Genomic DNA, 17,052 nt, shown 5'->3' on the forward strand with positions numbered 1-17,052 from the left:
AGAGGGTGCTGTAACCCCTACCTCTTTGACCTCAACAGCTACTGTAGACTTGGAAAAGAAAGTTTTCTCCATTAAAGTCCTTGAGTCCTATGAAAAAAATTCAATATTAGGAAGAGATGATTTTGTCAGTGGAAATGACATTAAAGGAGACCATTTACTATGCTACAGCACCCTAAGGATCATAGGATCTATTTGTATGACTTGCAGGTGAAACTTCTTTCTATATGGTTTTTCTCCCATTCAAATATAAGTTTTTTAGAAAGTCTTTTAGAAAGCCTAGGCTTTTCTACATGTATGCCTAGCCTTTAGCACAGTTTTTGCAAATAGTAAGCACTAAATAAATTATTTTTCATTCATACATTTAAGTTATGACTTTGCTTATAAACTTTCTCCATATTGGAAGCTTGAGTTTTTAAGAGGTGTGATATTAATTTGTCTTCCTTGATTTTGAGAGTTTTCAAAATGGGATCAGTGGCCACTCTTCATCTTTGTACCTTTTCATTTGTTGAAGCAGTGATCTTGTTTATAGAGAGGAGAAGTCAAACTTGAGACCTATAGGCCACTACAAAATTCCAGTGAGGCCAGAACCAGGTTAAAATTGTTCTCAAACCCCTATTCTGACAGAGAAGTCCTCATATGCTTTGGGTAGGCATGTACCTAACTCATTCATGGGTCTGAGGTCCCTTGGTTACCCATAACCTAGTTTAACTCATCTGTTGAGATGATTTACTGAAGTGTGTTGTGGCTGCTGCACATGCTACAGCTTCTTGGAGCCACATGTGAGAGATGAGTGTCAGGTAGACACCAGAGGTGGATGAACATCCCTGAAAAGGGCTCAGCGAGCCCTCAGATCAGAGGCACCAGTCCTTCCTGGACATCTCTACACTCTCATTGGAAGAAAAATGACATAAGTAAGCAATCTCTGACCACTATGGCTGCAGGTAGAATGGGCCAGAAGTCTATCTCTCAAAGGATCATAGGTTTAAAACCAGAAGAGACCTAGAAGGCCATCTAGTCCAGATACCTCATTTTATAGATGAGAAACTGAAGCCAAGAAAAGTTTGGTCTTGTCCAAGGTCCTTAGACTGTAAATCTCAGCAAGCTTTTGACTATAGCCCACTTCTCTAACTGGGCAGGAAGAAGGTTGAGACCCGGGTAAGTCATTAGTTCTGAATGCCATTGTCTTACCACATCTTGCCAGTGTCTTGGAAAGCAGGAAAGGAGATGTTGAAGGAGTCAAAGTCTAGATATCAGATACAGTTTGCCAATAGCACCATTCTCTCTGATTTGAGATGGATAAACTCTTCTTTTCATTTCCCCCCAGAAGCCTCCAAAGCTAGATTCAGAGAATTCAGAATTCACCAAAATGTGAATTCTGGGTTAGCATCAACTTGAATCTTCCATCTTCGTAGTGATGTTCTTTTGTTAGGAAGGATTGGAACCCAGAGTTTCACATAAAACTGATGAAGTTGAGAATGATGATTCAGTTAAAACATTATTAACTTTCCTTTAAATAGTGGCCACCATGACAGTTACTATGTTATTTTATAATCCTGAGAGAGGAATTAGTGGAAGTTAAGATGAAAAAACTTCACCAAAATGTCAGGAGCCACTTCTAATTTAAATGCAGTTAGAACTGGAAAACAAATTAGTGAGAAAATAGGATTTGGCTTCTATACAGCAATTTAATTTGCTGTGTTCAGTGAAGGATACCTTTATTTATATAATTCTGTCCTAAGTCAGGTCATTTTATCTCAATCAGGTTCCTTTCTTTTGAGGTCTTCTTTTGAGGGTTAGTGTTTTTTAAATGTTTGCTATTCTAAATATGTTTAAAGTAGTCTTAAAAGTGGGCCTGATTTAAAGCTGCAGAATCTTATACAGAGTGCCTCCTGAGTGCATTTTAATTTAATGGTTCTCCCATAACTTCAGGTTTGTGAATTACAGATCTCTTCCACCTGCCTCCCAACCTTCTTTCCCTAGGTGGCAGTTGCAAACTATCTTTGCAGTTAATGACAAGTGGACTTTTGGTCTGTAACAGCCCTGATGATGGGATTGTCTTAAACTCTAGCTGAGCACTTTGTTCAGACAGTTTTATTTGCTTTATTTTTTTAGATCTGTGATTTCCTTGGGATAGTAAGGAAATTCCTTCTACCAATGCATACTGAAGTCTTTTAAATGTTTAAAGTTAAACAAATATTTCAAAACCTCTAAGACTTGCTGCATTTACACACATATCAAAGGATGAAAGCTTTGCTGTAGGGTTAGCTGACCCTATCAGAGCAAAATTCCAAATTTAGTTTTTTAGCTCTTGGCTTTATTCTCAAGATCTGACTTGCTCTCTCTGATCTTTTGTACTCCCTGAAAGTCTCTGTTTCAAGTATCAGAATACCTACTGAAGGCCTAATTAGCAGGCCTTTAGGGCTAAGGATGTGAGATTTCTGAGAGTTCATAGAATCTATACTTACCAAATAACACATACCACTCAAGTACCCAATAACTTAATAACTTCCAATTTGGTGCTTTAGATTCCATAGTCTTAGACATTGAGCTGATTTGAGTTGGATCCATGTAGGAAAACAAAAAATATGGGAGACTGACAAGCATCCTGATATTAGAGTTGTAACTAGGGTGGAGTGACTAGAACTTTGTCTACGGGTGCCATATTTAGAGGGCACTTTATTATAGTTCTTGAGCACTGTAGAAACAACAGAACTTAGCATTTAGTTGTCAAGAATACTTAGGTAAAACAGGATGTTTGGGAGTAGGTAGGTGAGAGGTCCTAGGTTCAAATCTGTCTTCAGACACTTCCAAGCTGTGGGACCCTGGGCAAGCCACTTAATCCCCAACCCTCACTGCTCTTCTGACTTGGAACTGATACTTTCAAAAAAATTAGTTTTATCTTAATTTTCCTATTTCCATATTATTCATTTTTATAAGTGAATAATCTTATAAAATAAAAACCACAAATCATATACCTAAATAAACAAGTGATAAATCATATTTTTCATCTATATTTATACCCCAACAGTTTTTTCTTTAGAGGTGGATGGCATTCTTTTTCATAAGTCCCTCAGAATTGTTCTGGATCATTGTATTGCTGTTAGTAGCAAAGTCTATCACATTTAGTCATTCCACAATATTGTAGTTACTGTGTATAAAGTTCTCCTGGTTCTGTTATTTCACTCTGCATCAGTTCATGTAGGTTGTTCCTGGAACTGATACTTTGTATCAATTCTAAGGATTATATCAGTATATTGATATCAATTCAAGGTAAAGATTTTTTAAAAAAGAAAAGAAAAAAGATAAAATATAAAATACATTTAAAATTGTTCTTTGTCTGCTTTATGCTTATCTGTGCTTCCTTCTGAACTTCCTTCTGGTCTTCTGTGCATTTAAAAAATATTTCAGTGGTAATCTTTTTTTAAACAAAACATTTTATTGATAATCTCTATCTTGTCTCCTGAAAACCCTTTCAATGAGAAACAGGGATAGGGCAAATAAATATAATCATACAAATAAAATTCACACACTGGCCATCTCCAAAAATATATTTCTTTTTCAATAACTTGAGTCTATCATCTCTCAGGTAACATGCTTTATCATAAGTTTTTGGAAACATGGTTGTTGATTAAAGTGAAAAATGTTGAATTCTTTCAAAATTATTTTTCTTTAAAATATTGTCCTTGAATAAATCATTCTTGAGGTTCTGCTCACTTCACTATGGATATAGTTCATACTACTCAGGATTCTCTAAAATGATCTCTTCCATCATCTTATAGAACATTAATCTTTCATTATATTCACATGCCACAATTTGCTCAGACAATTCTCAAAATTGATGGAGGCATTCTTAAGTTCCATTTCCTTGTTTTTCTATTTTTTAATCCTCTCTCCTTCAAGATCAGGAAGTTTGTTTTGTTTTTGACTCTTCTTTCTCTTAACCCTACCCTTCTGAACCCTGCTTGTTTCCTTGTTGTATTTGATGTACTTCTACACAAAACTGAATGTGTATTGGTTTGTTATCTCCTTGTTTCAGATAAGAGTGAGGTTCATCTGATTCCTGCCCTTCCCTTCTGTTTGTGTATTCTTCTCATACACTTGTGTGATGAAAAATAGTATTTTCTATTTCCTTAATCCTTTCTACTTCAATGTATTCTTTTTATACTTCTTTCTCTTTTCCTTTATAGCACTGTCAGAACAGAACAATACCACTCTGTTTTTCTTATGCCCTTTGAGGATATTCAGGTCTTGAAAAGATACTTTTCCCCCCTCTCTATATTAGAATATGGATACTAAGCCATTATGTTGTTCATTCCAATGACTCATTTAAAAGAAAATATTTCTAGGTTCCTATTGACTCAGGCTTGAATTAAATTTCCTTCTCAACTCTGTTTTTGTTATCAGAAATGCTTATAAGTTCTTTTATTCCATTAAAGTTCCATTTTTCTCCATAAAGGATTATATTCAGATTTTTAGGGTAAATGATTCTTTGTTTTAAACCTATATGTTTTGTTTTAGAATGTTGCATTACAAAATTTCCTCTCATTTTTAGGTCTTATGTGATCCTGAATGTAGTTTCTTGGTATTTGGACTCCTTTTTTCCTGATGCTTATAGTATTTTGAATTTTGGCTATGACATTTGACTTTTTCTCTTGGTGTTTCTTTCAGGAGGTCATTGAGGTGTTCTTTCTATTTTTACTTTGTTTTTGGTTCTAAGAGATCTGAGCAATTTTATTATATGATTATTTGAAATATAGCATCTAGACTATTTTTTAAAAAGTCAGGGTTTGCAGGGAGACCCAAATAATCCTTAAATTATCTTTCCTTTATCTATTTTCCAGGTCTGTTGTTTTTGATATTGAATGTTTTCTCTTTTCTTATATTTCTTCAATTCTTTAATTTCATTTCAATATCCTTTTTTTGACTCATGGAATTTCTTCTATTCTCTGATTTTCAGGGATTCCATTTCTTGGGTAAGGTCTACTACTTTTTCTTCTTATACTATTTCTTCTTTTTTAAACATTATTTTATTTGGTCATTTCCAAACATTATTCATTGGAGACAAAGATCATTTTCTCCCCCCCCCCCCCACCTCTCCCATAGCCGATGCATGATTCCACTGATTCCACTGGGTATCGCATGTGTCCTTGATCTGAACCCATTTCCTTGTTGTTGGTATTTACATTAGAATGTTCATTTAGAGTCTCTCCTCAATCATATCCCCTCAACCCCTGTAGTCAAGCAGTTGCTTTTCCTCGGTGTTTTTACTCCCACAGTTTGTCCTTTGCTTGTGGATAGTATTTTTTATCCTAGATCCCTGCAGATTGTTTAGGGACATTGCATTAACACTAATGGAGAATTCCATTATACTATTTATTCTTTAAAAAAAATCCCTTGCCTTTTGTCTTAGAATTGACAAAGGCAGAAGAGTGGCAAGGACTAGGCAATTGAACTGCCCAAGGTCACACAACTAGGAAGTGTCTGATGCTAGATTAGAACCTACGTTCTCCCAATTGTATGCTTGATGCTCTATCCACTGTGCTCTCTAGCTTTTCCTTTTCTATTTACTCTTCTTCCAATTCTTTCCTCCAGAGTTTTATTTTGTTTTGTTCTTCTTGTTTTATTTGCTCTAGCTGAGTGAACTTTTTAGAGATCACGAGCCCAATCTGCACCCTCAAGCTGACTGTAAGTCCCACACATTACCTTAGACAGGGGATGAAGGAAATGTTCCCATTAGGCTGCTGGGCAGAGGAGTGGGGCATGTGAAAATTGTCCTCAGGTGAGGTGGAGAAGGGGAATGGAGCAACCCCCTCTGGCACTCTGGGACATACATGCCACACTTCACCAACACAGTTTTAGGATTCATATAGTTCTTATAGATTATATATAGTTTTCCTTTAGCCTCTGCATTTGTTATGGAATTATTTTCTCTTGTTAGGCTCGGTTTTGGGGTATTTCTAGATCTTAAAAAAGTTTTTTTCTTTGGCTTATTCATCTTTCTTCCTTTAGGTCCCAATTGGAATTTTGTGGCAGGGTCAGATTCTGTTTCCTTCTGTGCTTTTGGGTGAAGTGGTCACTGCTTGGTCTCATTCTGGATTGTTGGAGGTCCAGTGCTAACATTAACTTCTTGGGGTTAAAAATCCTTGGAATTTTGGGGTCCAGAACCCTGGAATACTAGAGTTTTTTTCTGTAATCTCAGCTTGGAGTCCCTGGGCACCTAAACTGCGCTGTGCCACTCTTGGGGCTTCCAAGATTCCTTTTATCACTTTGACATCCTTGGGCCTTTCTGTTTTCATTGGAACTTTTTTAGGGGAACTCTCAGATTTTCCCTGTCTACATAAAACCCTGTAGGCTACATATATTTTGCTGATTTCTGTTCGTGCTGGAAGGATACTGATTTATTTACCTGAATTTGTACTGTCTTTACTGATAGCTCCCTTTTCTATTGTTCATGAGCTTTTCACTAACCTTTTCTGTAGTTCAGGGATTAAAAAAAAATTATAGATGTATTTTTAAAAAATGAATTTCTTGATCATTATTCAGCCTGGTGTAAAGTTTAGATATTTGTTGGATTAGTTATGTGAAAACTGGGCAATCTGCCACTATTCAGGTAGCCATCTTGGATGGAATTTGAAAGATATATTATTGAATTAGAAGTTCCTTATTTATGTGACAAAGTACTCAGGCCTTTCTGAAGACTGTCAATACAGAGAATAATGGAAGCACTGATCTGAGAACATAGAATGATTTTTTTTTGGCTACATTGGTATAATACAGGGCTAGTCTGCCATAAAGCCTTTTAGATGTTTATAGAAGTTACTTTTTAAAATTCTATTTCATGTGAGAGGACCCATGTCTATGATACAGAACCTATATCTTGGGCAGCTTTTTGTCTATGGCACTTCTGGACCAAGAGGCATGCTGGATGTAGTCAGCTTATTTAAAACAAGACCTAAGAATTATATTCAGTCCATGCCCTTACCCCCAAACATCCAGACAGAAAGCTGAGACTGCCTTTTCCACTCTCCCACAGATTGCCTCTTTATGACTTTTTCCCTTCAAGGCTGCCCTTGATGCTCATCTTAACCTGATTTTACCTGGATAAATAGGAGAACTGGGGGAGGGAAGGGAAAGGTAAGCACACAATATCATTTTGTCTTTTTTTCCTCTCCCTAATAGGCTATAAGGATGGCCCTGAATGTGAAAAAGAAACTTTAAGGAACAAGACAGAAGCTAACTAAGGATGAAAGTTATCTACTTGGCTGAATTTAGGAATTTTGAAAGTCTCTCAATACAATTTGGAAAGATTCAGTACATTCTGCCCTTTTGTTTTAGAGTTGTGAGGCTTAATGAGGATGACTGAGACCTATGTGGATTTGTACTTAGCTTTTCATATTAGATGTGTCCTTGAATATTTTTGTGTCAAGTGCATTTCAGTAAATTGAATCCTATTTTACACTAATTTCTAAAGCTGATATTTTCTGGAGGAGTTTAAAATAAAAAAATATTACTGTATTCTTTTTTTTTATTTTTTTTATTTATTTATTTTTTTTTTATTTTTTTAAATATATTTTATTTGATCATTTCCAAGCATTATTCGTTAAAGACATAGATCATTTTCTTTTCCTCCCCCCCACCCCCCATAGCCGACGCGTAAGTCCACTGGGCATTAGATGTTTTCTTGATTTGAACCCATTGCTTTGTTGATAGTATTTGCATTAGAGTGTTCATTTAAAGTCTATCCTCTGTCATGTCCCCTCAACCTCTGTATTCAGGCAGTTGCTTTTTCTCGGTGTTTCCACTCCCATAGTTTATCCTTTGCTTATGAATGGTGTTTTTTTTTCTCCTGGATCCCTGAAAGTTGTTCAGGGACATTACACCACCACCAATGGAGAAGTCCATTACGTTCGATGATACCACAGTGTGTTTGTCTCTGTGTACAATGTTCTCCTGGTTCTGCTCCTCTCGCTCTGCATCACTTCCTGGAGGTTGTTCCAGTCTCCATGGAACTTCTCCACTTTATTATTCCTTTGAGCACAATAGTATTCCATCACCAACATATACCACAGTTTGTTCAGCCATTCCCCAATTGATGGGCATCCCCTCGTTTTCCAGTTTTGGGCCACCACAAAGAGTGCAGCTATGAATATTTTTGTACAAGTCTTTGTGTCCATTATCTCTTTGGGGTACAGACCCAGCAGTGCTATGGCTGGGTCAAAGGGTAGATATTCTTTTGTCGCCCTTTGGGCATAGTTCCAAATTGCCCTCCAGAATGGTTGGATCAGTTCACAACTCCACCAGCAATGAATTAATGTCCCTACTTTGCCACATCCCCTCCAGCATTCATTACTTTCCTTTGCTGTTATGTTAGCCAATCTGCTAGGTGTGAGGTGATACCTCAGAGTTGTTTTGATTTGCATCTCTCTGATTATAAGAGATGTAGAACACTTCTTCATGTGCTTGTTAATAGTTTTGATTTCTTTATCTGAGAACTGCCTTTCCATTTCCCTTGCCCATTTATCAATTGGAGAATGGCTTGATTTTTTGTACAATTGATTTAGCTCATTATAAATATGAGTAATTAAACCTTTGTCAGAGGTTTCTATGAAGATTTTTTCCCAATTTGTTGTTTCCCTTCTGATTTTAGTTATATTGGTTTTGTTTGTACAAAAGCTTTTTAGTTTGATGTAGTCAAAATTATTTATTTTACATTTTGTGATTCTTTCTATATCTTGCTTGGTTTTAAAGCCTTTCCCCTCCCAAAGGTCTGACATGTATACTATTCTGTGTTTACCCAATTTACTTATGGTTTCCTTCTTTATGTTTAAGTCACTCACCCATTTTGAATTTATCTTGTTGTAGGGTGTGAGGTGTTGATCTATTCCTAGTCTCTCCCACACTGTCTTCCAATTTTCCCAGCAGTTTTTATCGAATAGTGGATTTTTGTCCCAAAAGCTGGGATCTTTGGGTTTATCGTATACTGTCTTGCTGAGGTCGTTTTCCCCCAGTCTATTCCACTGATCTTCCTTTCTGTTTCTTAGCCAGTACCAAATTGTTTTGATGACTGCTGCTTTGTAATATAGTTTGAGTTCTGGGACTGCAAGGCCCCCATCATATGTGTTTTTTTTCATTATTTCCCTGGATATCCTTGATCTTTTGTTCTTCCAAATGAACTTTGTTATGGTTTTTTCTAAATCAGTGAAGAAGTATTTTGGTAGTTCAATGGGTATGGCACTAAATAGATAAATAAGTTTGGGTAGGATGGTCATTTTTATTATATTGGCTCGTCCTATCCATGAGCAGTTAATGTTTTTCCAATTGTTCAGGTCTAGTTTTAGTTGTGTGGCGAGTGTTTTGTAGTTGTGTTCATATAGTTCCTGTGTTTGTCTTGGGAGATAGATTCCTAGGTATAATAAAAAAAATATTACTGTATTCTAAGTTTTAAACAAAATGAAATAAATGCCTTTATATTTTTCATTCTTAAAATTTAAATTATGTACAGTTTGCCCATAAACTTCTATTAGTTATGACACCAATATCTTTTCTTTTGTAAAGCACAATCTAAAGAATTTCTGATGGCAAATCCCTTTGTAAAGAGAACACAGCTAGAGATAGGAATTAAACCTGCAGTTTTAATGACATAGGGAACCATGCAGTTGAACGAACTCCCTTTATCAAGTTGACACTATATAACACACACTGTAGGAAAGGCGACTAGAGTACTAGAATGTATCCCAGATTTTACAGGTAGATGTATTAGAGGCAGGACTTAAATCAAAGTTTTTCAGGCTCAAACCAATTCCCTCTCCATCAAACCATGATGTTTCTTCAAAATGAATCATTTCTCTTTAAATTTTGCACTTAATTATTTGAGTTTTCCATCTATCTTGTCATCTTAGAGTGAGATCCACACATATGGTTAACTTCATGAAGTAACAAGGCACCATGAAGGAGAGATGGGAAATAGAATTTGCCAGGCAAGCTGAAGCACTACCACCCTCACTTTGACTAGCTTCTCCCCTCTGTCCCTGATGGGGATGACTGAGGATCTTGGACCCAAGAATCTCTGCAAAAGTAATGCTGCTAGCATTGACTTCCAGCAACTATAGCAATCATTGTGGAAAGCAATCCCTGTGGAGATATAGTCTCAAAAATGCTCCAGAGATGCTCCAGCCTCAGCTTTTGAAGATCTTGAAAAGAAAATTCCTGTCTTCAAAGTCCCAAGAACTATTAAATGATTCAACATAAGAAACCGATATGATTTTATCAGTGGAAATGAAATTAAAGAAGAAATGTTACCACTTATTTTGCCATTGCATTCTGAGCATAATGGAACCTTTCCATCTGATTTGCAATTGAAACCTTTTATGTGTTATCTTCCCATATTAGATTATGAGGTCCTTGAGAGCAGGATCTATCTCTGCTTTTCTATTTGTATCCCTAATATATTGGCACAATGTTTTGCAAATACTGAGAGCTTAATAAATGTTTTATTAATTCATTCCTCTTAATGTGAATAATAGACTAATTTGATGGTTTTCTATTATCAACACTTCATTTGTACCCATAGTTAATTTTAAGAATTTATTTTGGTGTTTTGATTAATAAAGGACAAATTAATTTAATGGTATCAATAAAATCATTCCCTATTAAAGTCTTTTCCTACAATGAGTCAACAAGATGTGGAGGTAACCCTGGATTCTGGAAGGGTATGCCAGTGAAGTACAAATTTCAGCAATTTTTTACCACCACAGAAAAACTCTGGTCCTTATATTCAATTAATCAATCAATCAACCAGTGAATAAGCATTTATTAAGAACCTATTGTGTAGGTTACCCAGAGACCAAGTCAAGAATGGAGACATTCATGATCAGCAAGCTGGTTACAAGATGGTAGAGAAAGTATAAAATGGCCCTCAGTTCTTCTTCCACTTTTGCAGTAATCTTGGCAGGAAGGAAGAGATTTTGAAAAGAACCACAGAGTTCCAGGCTGTCTATAAATAGTAAATTAACTGTTTGTAGTAAAAATCTAAGATTATTATGCAAAAATTAATGATAAACTTGAGAATGTCCACAGGAGAACAACAAAGATGGTAAAAATTCCTGAGTCCTTGCCATAGAAGTAATTGGGAACTCTGGAAAAAAGAAGATTCAAGGGGAATAAGATTGTTGTCTTCCAGAATTTGTTAAAAAGTGGAATGGAGGGGGTAACTAGGTAGAATGAGAGTCAGGCCTAGAGATAAGATGTCCTGGGGTCAAATCTAGCCTCAGACATTTTTTAGCTGTGTGACTCTGAGCAAGTCATTTAACCCTCATTGTCTAGCCCTTACCACTCTTTTGTCTTGGAACCAATATACAGTATTGATTCTAAGACAGAAAGTAAGAGGTAAAACAAAAAGTGAAATAGACTACTTTGAGATATAGTGGGTTTCACTCCTTGTAGATTTTCAAGCAGAAGCTGGACCTCTGCTTGTTGGTTTAGATTGGGCTAGATGGCCTTTGAGTTCCCTCCCAATTATAAAATTCTATTATTCTGTGAATCAGCATACTACTAGAGGAACTGAATTGTGTTAACCATGACATTCTTATCATAAATGAAAGTGGGAGATAAAAGAAGATTGTATCAATCATCAATCAGCATTTATTAAATACCTCTAGTGCTCCAGACACTTTACTGGGAAATGAAGAAAGAAATCCAAAGAATGAAATAGCCTACTTAAAATAAATTCATAATCTAATGAGGAAAGTGACAAGTAGAGAAAAAAATTATACATGATGTAAAATTAAGAAACACTTGCATATATGTATATATAAAAATACATTAAATACAAGATAGTTTGGGGTAGAAGGCACTAGAAGCTAGGAGTGGGATCAGGTGGGACCATGTAGAAGATGATGTCTGAGCTGTATCTTAAAGGAAAAGGCAGATTCTTAAAAGCAGAAGTAAGGAGGGAAGATATTTGGTTCAGGTCTGGAGAATGGCTAGTGCAAATCAATGGAAATAGAAGGCAAAGTTTTGAGAATGAGAAACTGGGAGGCCATTTGGTTGGATCCCAAAGTGCAAATAAAGAAATCATATCCAATAATACTGGAAAATAGGTTGGGACCAGATTGTACAGGATTTTAAAATGTAAATGGAAGAGTTTCTATTTTATCTTAGAGACAATAGGAGATTGTTGGAGTTGGTAGAGCCAGACATTCACATGGTCAGATATTCACTTATAGAAAATTTTTTTGGTCTCATTGTATAGAATGGATTGGAGTGGTAAGAGACTTCAGGAAGGGAGACCCATCAGAAGATTTTTCAAAAATTTAGGAAAGAGCTGATGAGCAAAGGTTATATGATTATTCAGAAGGGCTGGCTATAAGAAATCTTGTAATGGTAGAAACAGGAAGTGGCAAGTGAATGGATTTGTGGGGTGTATAATTGATAATCTGTTAACCTTAAAAAAGCCTACATTTCCCAGGAGCCACTGACTTGCTGTCATTATGTACTTCCTGTAGACAGGGGATAAATTCAGTGGGCTTTCCTGCTTTCTTGCTCATTGACTTCCTGGCAAGTATGGTGGAGGCAAGCACAGGGATTTTTAATAAGCTGATTAGCCATGGGCATGTGGTTGGTTTTAAAAAAATTGTTAGCTTTTTTTCCTTTACTTCTAATGATCATTAATAAATCTCTTAAAATATAATATTTTTATTATTTGGGATTAAATTTAATTTTTACATTATTTGGTGACCAGAAGTTGGAGAAGGGGTTCTCAATTTTTTAAGATAGCCTAGATAAAATTTTAAGCCACATTTCTCCTGCCATGGCTTTTTCCCCTCCCCTCCAAGCTCCCCCCCCAGCCCCCCGCTTGCCTCATAAACTTTGAGAGAACTCCAAACTCTCTTCCAGAGCTGCTGCCCTACTTCTGCCCTTTCACTCCCCACTTTTTTCTGGTTGCCTGCCCTATTGGCCTGACTATTTTAGTTTGAAGGACTTGAAGGAGAAGGGATAAGCTGCTTCTCTCACCCATCTGCTTGAGTAGCATTCCTTGTTGCTACTTGTGTTACTGCTGCCAATCCAATCTCCTGGATTGTTCCAGCCATCCACTCTTGATCTTCCTGATCCCTCTTACTCCTGATCCCACTCTCCTTCTGTTAACTCCAAGCATCCTTCTTCTGTATTCCTGATACTGCTTACTCTGGCCCCATCCCTGGCCCCAGCACCGGCCCCAACTGCTGTTGTTGATCCTGCTGAGTTGCTGGTAGCTGCCACTGTATCTTTGGAACTCACAAACTGGGAGTCCTTGGAGCTCTGGGCAGCAGGTAAAAACCAGGTTGTGTTTTCCTTAGGCAACAATTAGCCTCCAAACTCCCTGTCCATGTGGCAATTTTACCTCTAGGGGAAGGGAAAGGAAGGTTACTCCTTGAAACAGGAAGTAAAATTGCAAACTTGGCACACTCTATGAAAGAGCATTGATTACTTATCTCAAACAGCTCCCAGTTTTAGGATGTTTTTTCTTCCTACCATTCCTTGGTACATTGGTTCTTTCAATTATCTTGTCTGAAATTCAGGGGAGAAATTCATCTCTCTACAACCCTTTGCCATTGGGCCTGCCCAACCTCTATAATACATCCAATCTCCACACTATGCTCTCCCTCACTATGGGATTGTGAATCTTAAAAACTGCTCAGACTGTATCTTAGAAGATTTGGTTAAGTTTTTCCCCTATTGTAACAATGGAGGTACTTGGTCAGGAATGTATTGAGAACTTTTAAAATTACTCCACCCTACTCAGACAATGCCTTAGGGGAAGAGAAAGTTGAAAACTTCTGATTGAACAATGAAAAGTCCCTAACTCATACTTATAGTGAAGCTAAAACCTTAAGCTAGGTCTATTTTTAGATCTAATACAAAAAGGTGCTTAGTACCTATAAAGGTTAAATTAGTACCTAAAAGGTCAAGAAACTTACAAAAGGCAAGCTTAACAAAAAAGGTGTGAAGTACTCAGTAGATTTTATCTAACCAGAGAAAGTGAGAACAAAAGAAGATGAGAACTAAGAATGGGCAGTCCTTGGAAAAAGTGTCTACTATGATTGGTAGTTGTGAAAATTTAGGGGAGGTGAAATAAGAGAAAATTTCTTTAAAAGGAGAAGGCAGTTCAGGTAATTCAGTGGGGATTTGAAATTAGTTGGAGTTAGTTGGAGTGAGTTGGAATTCGGAGTTGAAGTGAGGACTAGAGCTTGCTTGGAGACGATCTTGTGGTGAGTGATAAAGACTGACTTGCTCTCCCTTAGGACAGGACATCCCAGAAATGTGACAAAAGGAATCTGAATGGATAGAGAAAGGAACTTTAAAGTGTTTGGAGGTGAAAATTTTTAAACCTTTTCAGAGTCTATTGTTTTATGAAAGTCTCTGTATCTTATTGTATTTTGCTGATTATCTGCTTTAAGATTTAATTTTGTTGTTTTAAGTTCATATATTAATCTGATCAATACTATTCTATTACATTTTAATCATTTTAATCTACTGGATTTAGCTTTTAGATATATTCTGTTACCTTTCCCCTATGACTACTGAACAAAATATTATAAAAGCTCATAAACAGCTTTTTCTTCTATTTTGGCTTTGTTAATTGTCACAAGATGATGGATGGATTCAATCTGGTTAGCACCTTTTGGAAAATTTAATGAGCTAAATCTCATCTCAAATTGAATTTTAGATTTTTTAATAAACAGCTCTGACTAATCATTTGCCTGCCTCTGAGTTATTTGTATCAAGAGGTAAAGGGTCCATTTAGTAGCTGAGGTGAAGTGTGATGGCATTATTATAATCCCCACCTCCACGTTTGTAAAAATGTAAATGATTGGCACATATCACAGTCTCAAACAAGAGGAGCTGGGAAGTTGTGTGGTACCCCTGGATGGCTCCAAAGAGGGAGCATCTACCATTTGTAACTCTTCAGCTTACTCTACCCTTCCACTAGAATGATCTAGATTCTTGGTGACCTTTTTTAGACCCAACACAATGGTACAGAGGTTTGTGTCTTTTCTAGACTCCTCTGCCACATTTTTGTAATGATGGCAGGTTTTTAAGAATATTTCAGCCAAGGTTGAAAGATTAATATACCGGAAAAACTTGTGACAAGAATCCATTAGCCTCTAAAGTTTTTTTTAAAATGTCATACAGCATCTCGTAAAATATGATAGTGGGTTTGTTTGCTGTTGTCATTAAATGGGCTGATATAACTTTGGGGAATTTGATACTTTTTGAATGTGCATTACCTATTGTACTATTGTACTTTATAAAAAGCTGTTACTTTGTAAAAATCATTTGCAGTCATACTATGGATCATGGCCAAGTTAAAAAGGAAATAGATCTCATTTTTGGGGAGAGAAACCTTTGTCTTCTACCTTTATTATTATTTTTTAAAACAAACCCTTACCTTCTGTCTTAGAATCAATATTATGTATTGGCTCCAAGGCAGAAGAGTGGTAAGGGCTAGGCAATGGGGGTTAAGTGACTTGCCCAGGGTCACACAGTTGGAAGTGTCTGAGGCCAGATTTGAACCTAGGACCTCCTGTCTCTAGGCCTGGATCTCAATCCACTGAGCTAACCAGCTGCCCCTATTCTACATTTTCTTAGCTGACACAGTGTGCCAGTGATTGTAAGCTTTATATTTTTTATTTTTAAAACTTTTTAATTATTGTTTTTGCTTACATGTGCAATATAGTATTTCAATTTTATTTTTTCTCTCCTTTTTGTATTTGAAGCACATGTCAGCAGTACTGAGAAGATTTTCTTTCTTTCTTTTTTTATTTTGCACAGTAATATAAGTTAAAATATACATTTGCCCTAATGTCAATGCACACCCCAAAAGCCTTAGACTCTAAAAATGATGCCATTGATTGTTTAAAAATTATGAGACTTTGCTTAATGGTTGTGTCTGATTCCAGGAGAAGAGAATACAAAAAGAACCATTGCACAGTGCCAAAGAAGCACAAAACTACTTGCATAGTGTCAATTGAGCACAAGGTCAGAGACCAAACCAATCCTACGTGGATTTATGACATTTTGTGCAAAGAGTGTAAGGACTTGATCATGTGTGAGACTTGAGTATGCCACTGTTTAACATGTGTTAAATGCAGGACTTCCTTGTAACACACATTCTATATCAAGTACATAACATCCATTACTCTGGCTCCATTCTGGCTCCCATTTGCTGCTAAAATCTAGTCCCTTTTCTGTCTTTCATAGTATGCAAACATCCTGTAGTCCTGGCTACTGATTGGGTAAGTACATAACAGCATAAATCACTTTATTTAGGCCCTCATTCAAGGACTTGTTATAGGTTTATTTTCCTTTACTTAGAATTTTCACACACAAGGCTTTGATAGTCTATATTTCATGCAGAAGTTATTTTTTCTCTTTTATTTGGATTTTTTTGATGTTTCTTATTTCTCCTGCCAATTGATTCATATACCTCATAACTCAGTCATGCATCCTTAAGTGATCCCTGTTTTTGTTTTTCAACAACCTCTTCAGGGGAGAATGTATTATTCTAAAATGAAAAGTTTAAATTGTTTTGAGAGTAATTTTAGGATAAGAAACATGCTACCTCTCCAAATCCAGAAGATGAACTGTTTGGAGAAAGCACCATGAAGATCCCTGCCCAGACCATACACTGCACCAGGAGATCTAGAGTGAACTTTGGGATGTGGTGATTTGACCTGTGTGGTGTTGAGGCATTTGTTTGTGTATGTATACTCTCATGCCAAAGGGGACTACCCCCTAATTGGCTTTTTGTCAATGAGCCTAGCAATCACTGGTTTTGTTATTTTTCCTTTTTATTCTCAAATTATTGTAATTTAAAAGTAAGTTGATTATGTTTACAAGATTCATTGGAGAGACCAGTATTCCACAGATCTCCTGGAGGAAATATATAATTGAAAATCTGTTACCCTAAAAACTACATTTCTTGGGAGCCCACTGACTTCCTGTCATTATGTACTTCCTGTAGGCAGGAGATATTAGGCAGTGGGAGTTCCGGCCTTCAGCCTCTTTTCCCTC

General features: G+C 36.5%; 1 long non-coding RNA gene across 3 annotated transcripts in view; it reads left to right on the forward strand.

The window, feature by feature from the left end:
* The window catches only part of LOC103092873 (uncharacterized), a 141,082-nt gene extending 125,437 nt beyond the window's left edge, over nucleotides 1–15,645 (forward strand). Inside the window, exon 6 of one of the 3 annotated variants that reach the window (XR_008913631.1) lies at nucleotides 9,900–15,645. This is a non-coding gene — a long non-coding RNA (uncharacterized LOC103092873). Of the gene's footprint in view, nucleotides 1–7,179; nucleotides 7,492–9,899 lie in introns of those variants that run through there. The other 2 variants (XR_008913632.1, XR_008913633.1) reach the window with 2 other exon arrangements.
* The last annotated feature ends 1,407 nt before the right edge of the window (nucleotides 15,646–17,052 follow it).

This window comes from Monodelphis domestica, chromosome 7 (genome assembly GCF_027887165.1).
Source record: "Monodelphis domestica isolate mMonDom1 chromosome 7, mMonDom1.pri, whole genome shotgun sequence".
In the NCBI taxonomy this organism is placed as follows: Eukaryota; Metazoa; Chordata; class Mammalia; order Didelphimorphia; family Didelphidae; genus Monodelphis; species Monodelphis domestica.